The sequence below is a fragment of the Lissotriton helveticus genome, chromosome 12 (assembly GCF_964261635.1).
Source record: "Lissotriton helveticus chromosome 12, aLisHel1.1, whole genome shotgun sequence".
Taxonomy (NCBI): Eukaryota; Metazoa; Chordata; class Amphibia; order Caudata; family Salamandridae; genus Lissotriton; species Lissotriton helveticus.
This window is the reverse complement of record NC_136073.1, coordinates 131523923-131529788: the sequence shown is the minus strand read 5'-3', so window position 1 is coordinate 131529788 and position 5866 is coordinate 131523923. Positions and strand designations below refer to the sequence as shown.

The 5866-nt window shown below is 41.2% G+C and overlaps 3 non-coding genes across 3 annotated transcripts; all 3 read left to right on the top strand.

Moving 5' to 3' along the window:
- Nucleotides 1-215: 215 nt before the first annotated feature.
- Nucleotides 216-297, top strand: TRNAS-AGA (transfer RNA serine (anticodon AGA)). Its single transcript has one exon. It is a non-coding gene; the product is annotated as a tRNA-Ser (tRNA).
- Nucleotides 298-3144: 2847 nt separating this feature from the next.
- TRNAS-AGA (transfer RNA serine (anticodon AGA)) lies at nt 3145-3226 on the top strand. The gene has a single exon. It is a non-coding gene; the product is annotated as a tRNA-Ser (tRNA).
- Nucleotides 3227-4511: 1285 nt separating this feature from the next.
- On the top strand, nt 4512-4583 carry TRNAH-GUG (transfer RNA histidin (anticodon GUG)). Its single transcript has one exon. It is a non-coding gene; the product is annotated as a tRNA-His (tRNA).
- Nucleotides 4584-5866: the final 1283 nt, after the last annotated feature.

Sequence of the window (5866 nt, the reverse complement as noted above, 5' to 3'; positions counted from 1 at the left end):
TAGGGTCCCAAAAACTTGAGTGCCACATGAGAGTATGCATGAAAGCCTATCCTTTTCCAAACTAGAGATATACTCTTGCAATTTTTGTTTTTAGGAGAGAATGTGCCTGCTGAAAAAAACATTATTTTTAAAAAGTGCATTGCAGAATACCAGGAATTTGCTGTGGGACACCTTGAAAACTTTCATACAGATTATTTGCACAAAACTTATAGTCAGTTGTTGTGGCCGAGTGGTTAAGGCGATGGACTAGAAATCCATCGGGGTCTCTCCGCGCAAGTTCGAATCCTGCCAATAACAAGAAAATTATTAACATCGGCTACAATTTCAGAAGTTAACCTTTAGAATTTCTTCCATGTCAGTTTTATAAATAGGTGGCTTATTTTGGTGTCACTATTGCCCTTTCACATATTTATTATCGCTACCCCTTTCGTATCTTTGCTATAACTCTCGTCCTACATTAGCGCTGGCGCAAACACTTGAAATTATTATACCCTGGCTCTCTCAGTCATACCATTCATGCACTTGAAACTTACTTTACCAATAAAAGAAGCAAATAGAAAAATAAAACAAAAGTGCTTGCTGGATTAGGCAAACACACTTCATAAAACTGCATTTTCTTTTCTATTCTCCCCGTGTTACAAGCTTAACTGCTCCCTGTGTAATTTCTCTTAGCCTGCTGTCCCAGGAAGAGAATTTTATCTACAGGCTCTTTCCGTGTTTTTTTCCTAGTCTTTCTTTCCCTTTTCTTAGATTTGTAACTGTTTCTTTATGTGCTCTATTTAGTCGCCATTAATCTCATTTGAGCTCCTTGTACCTGCTGCTGTTTTCTCCACACCTCATACTGCCTTTTCCCTCTTTCTCTCTTTCTCTGAGGTTGGTGGCTACTTTCCAAAGCTTCTGTTGCCCCAATGTTCCTTCATCTTGTTGTCAGACGTGAATTGGAAAAGCAACCAATTTAACAAGCCTTTACCACTCATACATGGCAGAGGTTTATACTTTAATTCAATGAGCTAAGAAAAGCGTGTTGTGGGGCCCCTACGAGCCATGGTGCTTGCTTCATCATAATTAGGCACGCAGTCATTAGCCACAGCTCTGATCATGGGTCACTGAGGTCAGTTTCAATAATTCCTCAAAAACCTAACCATGCAGTCCCCCCTAACTGTGTAGTTATCTTGCTTTACTGCTGTTTGTGTGATTAGCTGGGAGGAGCTCACGGCAGCATCCTCCCTATAAAAGTGTAGATGGACCGCTCCTTAACTTTTTCTTGCTTCACATCCAGATGGCTTGAGGAGGTACAGGGGAGATACAGGTCTAATAGACAGAATAGAAGATCTGCGCCAGGTGTGTTTCTCTGCATTGGTGTCCCATCACAGGCCCACAAGTGTATGTGTGATCTTTGACTTCTGGCAGTTCACAAGCAGGCGGCCAGGAAACGGTTTCAGCCTATCAACCACTGAGGAGACAAAGCCTTTGTATAAGGAATGAGGAAGCAATGAACACATTCAGCCTATCACAGGAGTTCCCTGAGTGTTCCGAATTATAAATTCTCCATGTCTCTGTATGCTATTGAGCCCAAGTAGCTTGCCGTGATCGTATAGTGGTTAGTACTCTGCGTTGTGGCCGCAGCAACCTCGATTCGAATCCGAGTCACGGCATTGTAGTTGGCAATGTCACAGCAGTTGGGTTTTTCTTTTACAGAATTACCAAATGTACCAGTTGTTTTTGTAAAATGTCTATTAAAAACAGACCCTTTAAAATATTTAAACGATCTAACGACAAATTATTTAAACACACATGATTATAAGATGTAGCTATATTGTACCTACTGACATAAATTATCGTTCTTGAACCTATTTGCAGTGGGGGGAATGGAGCTCTCCCCCATGCCAATCAGAATGCAGTTGCAGTTGAGTGACCTGTGTTGTGGCTGTCTAGAGGGAATGCACAAATGTAGCTGTCTCGCAGCCCAATCCAGACGTCAATTGGAGACAGGTTTTCAGGCAAATAGAGCAGTAAGTGCAGAGAAATGCTCACTCTCTAAAAATGGCATTTATAAAATAGTAACGTTAAATCCAACCTCACCAATAAATAGGATTTATCAATAAATAAATAAAGCTTCTCCTCTCTGATATGGAATTACCCCCCAAAAAGTATAAGGGAATACCCAATGCTAACCTACGAGAGGGGCAGACCTCACAGTAGTGAAAAATGTAATAGACTGTTTGGTACTACCAGGACATGCAAACTACCACAGTACATGTCTTACCTTTTACTTACATAGCATGATGCCCCTAGGACTACCTAGGGCCTACCTTAGGGGATACTTATATGTAATAAAATTGGAGTTTAAGGCTTGGCAAGTAGTTTTAAATGGCAAGTCGAAGTGGCAGTACACTTCAGCACAGGCACTGCAGTAGCAGGCTTGAGACAGGTTTGAAATGCTACTTCTTTGGGCGGCACAATCAGTCCCTGGGTATATGGTATACCACTTTACAAGGGGCTTTCAAGTCAATTAAATCTGTCAGTCAGGTATACTCCAATTACACACATGATTAGGGAAGAAGCACGTGCACTTCAGCACTGATTAGTAGCGATAAAGTGATCAGAGTCCTAAGGCCAACAAAAAGATACAGCAAAATGCATAGGTGAAAAGCAATAAGGTAGGGTTCAGGCCACCTTAAGAATGCAAGGTCTAACAAAAACAAACTAAGGATAACATGAGTAAAACATCAGGTATCTCTACGGCATTTGGTGAGACAAGTGTGCCTTCTTTTCTCTTCCATAAATGCAATCTTTCCCTGACCCCTTTATTATATAGCTCTTCAAGTAAGAAAGATAAAGCACTTACAAAGGAGCCTCAAATACTCAAAGATGGTAGACTTCTGTAATATGGGCCATAGACTAAAAGCAGCACGAACACAGAGTGCAATAGGGTCCCAAAAACTTGAGTGCCACATGAGAGTATGCATGAAAGCCTATCCTTTTCCAAACTAGAGATATACTCATGCAATTTTTGTTTTTAGGAGAGAATGTGCCTGCTGAAAAAAACATTATTTTTAAAAAGTGCATTTCAGAATACCAGGAATTTGCTGTGGGACACCTTGAAAACTTTCATACAGATTATTTGCACCAAACTTACAGTCAGTTGTTGTGACCGAGTGGTTAAGGCGATGGACTAGAAATCCATCGGGGTCTCCCCGCGCAGGTTCGAATCCTGCCAACAACGAGAAACTTTTTAACATCGGCTACAATTTCAGAAGTTAACCTTTAGAACTTCTTCCATGTCAGTTTTATAAATAGGTGGCTTATTTTAGTGTCACTATTGCCCTTTCACATATTTATTATCGCTACCCCTTTCATATCTTTGCTATAACTCTCGTCCTACATTAGCGCTGGTGCAAACACTTCAAATTATTATACCCTGGCTCTCTCAGTCATACCATTCATGCACTTGAAACTTACTTTACCAATAAAAGAAGCAAATAGAAAAATAAAACAAAAGTGCTTGCTGGATTAGGCAAACACACTTCATAAAACTGCATTTTCTTTTCTATTCTCCCCGTGTTACAAGCTTAACTGCTCCCTGTGTAATTTCTCTTAGCCTGCTGTCCCAGGAAGAGAATTTTATCTACAGCTCTTTCCGTGTTTTTTTCCTAGTCTTTCTTTCCCTTTTCTTAGATTTGTAACTGTTCCTTTACGTGCTCTATTTAGGCGCCATTAATCTCATTTGAGCTCCTTGTACCTGCTGCTGTTTTCTCCACACCTCATACTGCCTTTTCCTTCTTTCTCTCTTTCTCTGAGGTTGGTGGCTACTTTCCAAAGCTTCTGATGCCCCAATGTTCCTTCATCTTGTTGTCAGACGTGAATTGGAAAAGCAACCAAATTAACAAGCCTTTACCACTCATACATGGCAGAGGTTTATACTTTAATTCAATGAGCTAAGAAAAGCGTGTTGTGGGGCCCCTACGAGCCATGGTGCTTGCTTCATCATAATTAGGCACGCAGTCATTAGCCACAGCTCTGATCATGGGTCACTGAGGTCAGTTTCAATAATTCCTCAAAAACCTAACCATGCAGTCCCCCCTAACTGTGTAGTTATCTTGCTTTACTGCTGTTTGTGTGATTAGCTGGGAGGAGCTCACGGCAGCATCCTCCCTATAAAAGTGTAGATGGACCGCTCCTTAACTCTTTCTTGCTTCACATCCAGATGGCTTGAGGAGGTACAGGGGAGATGCAGGTCTAATAGACAGAATAGAAGATCTGCGCCAGGTGTGTTTCTCTGCATTGGTGTCCCATCACAGGCCCACAAGTGTATGTGTGATCTTTGACTCCTGGCAGTTCACAAGCAGGAGGCCAGGAAACGGTTTCAGCCTATCAACCACTGAGGAGACAAAGCCTTTATATAAGGAATGAGGAAGCAATGAACACATTCAGCCTATCACAGGAGTTCCCTGAGTGTTCAGAATTATAAACTCTCCATGTCACTGTATGATATTGAGCCCAAGTAGCTTGCCGTGATCGTATAGTGGTTAGTACTCTGCGTTGTGGCCGCAGCAACCTCGGTTCGAATCCGAGTCACGGCATTGTAGTTGGCAATGTCACAGCAGTTGGGTTTTTCTTTTACAGAATTACCAAATGTACCAGTTGTTTTTGTAAAATGTCTATTAAAAACAGATCCTTTAAAATATTTAAACGATCTAACGACAAATTATTTAAACACACATGATTATAAGATGTAGCTATATTGTACCTACTGACATAAATTATCGTTCTTGAACCTATTTGCGGTGGGGGGAATGGAGCTCTCCCCATGCCAATCAGAATGCAGTTGCAGTTGAGTGACCTGTGTTGTGGCTGTCTAGAGGGAATGCACAAATGTAGCTGTCTCGCAGCCAAATCCAGACGTCAATTGGAGACAGTTTTTCAGGCAAATAGAGCAGTAAGTGCAGAAAAATGCTCACTCTCTAAAAATGGCATTTATAAAAGAGTAAAGTTAAATCCAACCTCACCAGTAAATAGGATTTATCAATAAATAAATAAAGCTTCTCCTCTCTGATATGGAATTACCCCCCAAAAAGTATAAGGGAATACCCAATGCTAACCTCTGAGAGGGGCAGACCTCACTGTAGTGAAAAATGTAATAGACTGTTTGGTACTACCAGGACATGCAAACTACCACAGTACATGTCTTACCTTTTACTTACATAGCATGATGCCCCTAGGACTACCTAGGGCCTACCGTAGGGGTTAATTATATGTAATAAAATTAGAGTTTAAGGCTTGGCAAATAGTTTTAAATGGCAAGTCGAAGTGGCAGTACACTGCAGCACAGGCACTGCAGTAGCAGGCTTGAGACAGGTTTGAAATGCTACTTCTTTGGGCGGCACAATCAGTCCCTGGGTATATGGTATACCACTTTACAAGGGGCTTTCAAGTCAATTAAATCTGTCAGTCAGGTATACTCCAATTACACACATGATTAGGGAAGAAGCACGTGCACTTCAGCACTGATTAGTAGCGATAAAGTGATCAGAGTCCTAAGGCCAACAAAAAGATACAGCAAAATGCGTAGGTGAAAAGCAATAAGGTAGGGTTCAGGCCACCTTAAGAATGCAAGGTCTAACAAAAACAAACTAAGGATAACATGAGTAAAACATCAGGTATCTCTACGGCATTTGGTGAGACAAGTGTGCCTTCTTTTATCTTCCATAAATGCAATCTTTCCCTGACCCCTTTATTATATAGCTCTTCAAGTAAGAAAGATAAAGCACTTACAAAGGAGCCTCAAATACTCAAAGATGGTAGACTTCTGTAATATGGGCCATAGACTAAAAGCAGCACGAGCACAGAGTTCAATAGGGTCCCA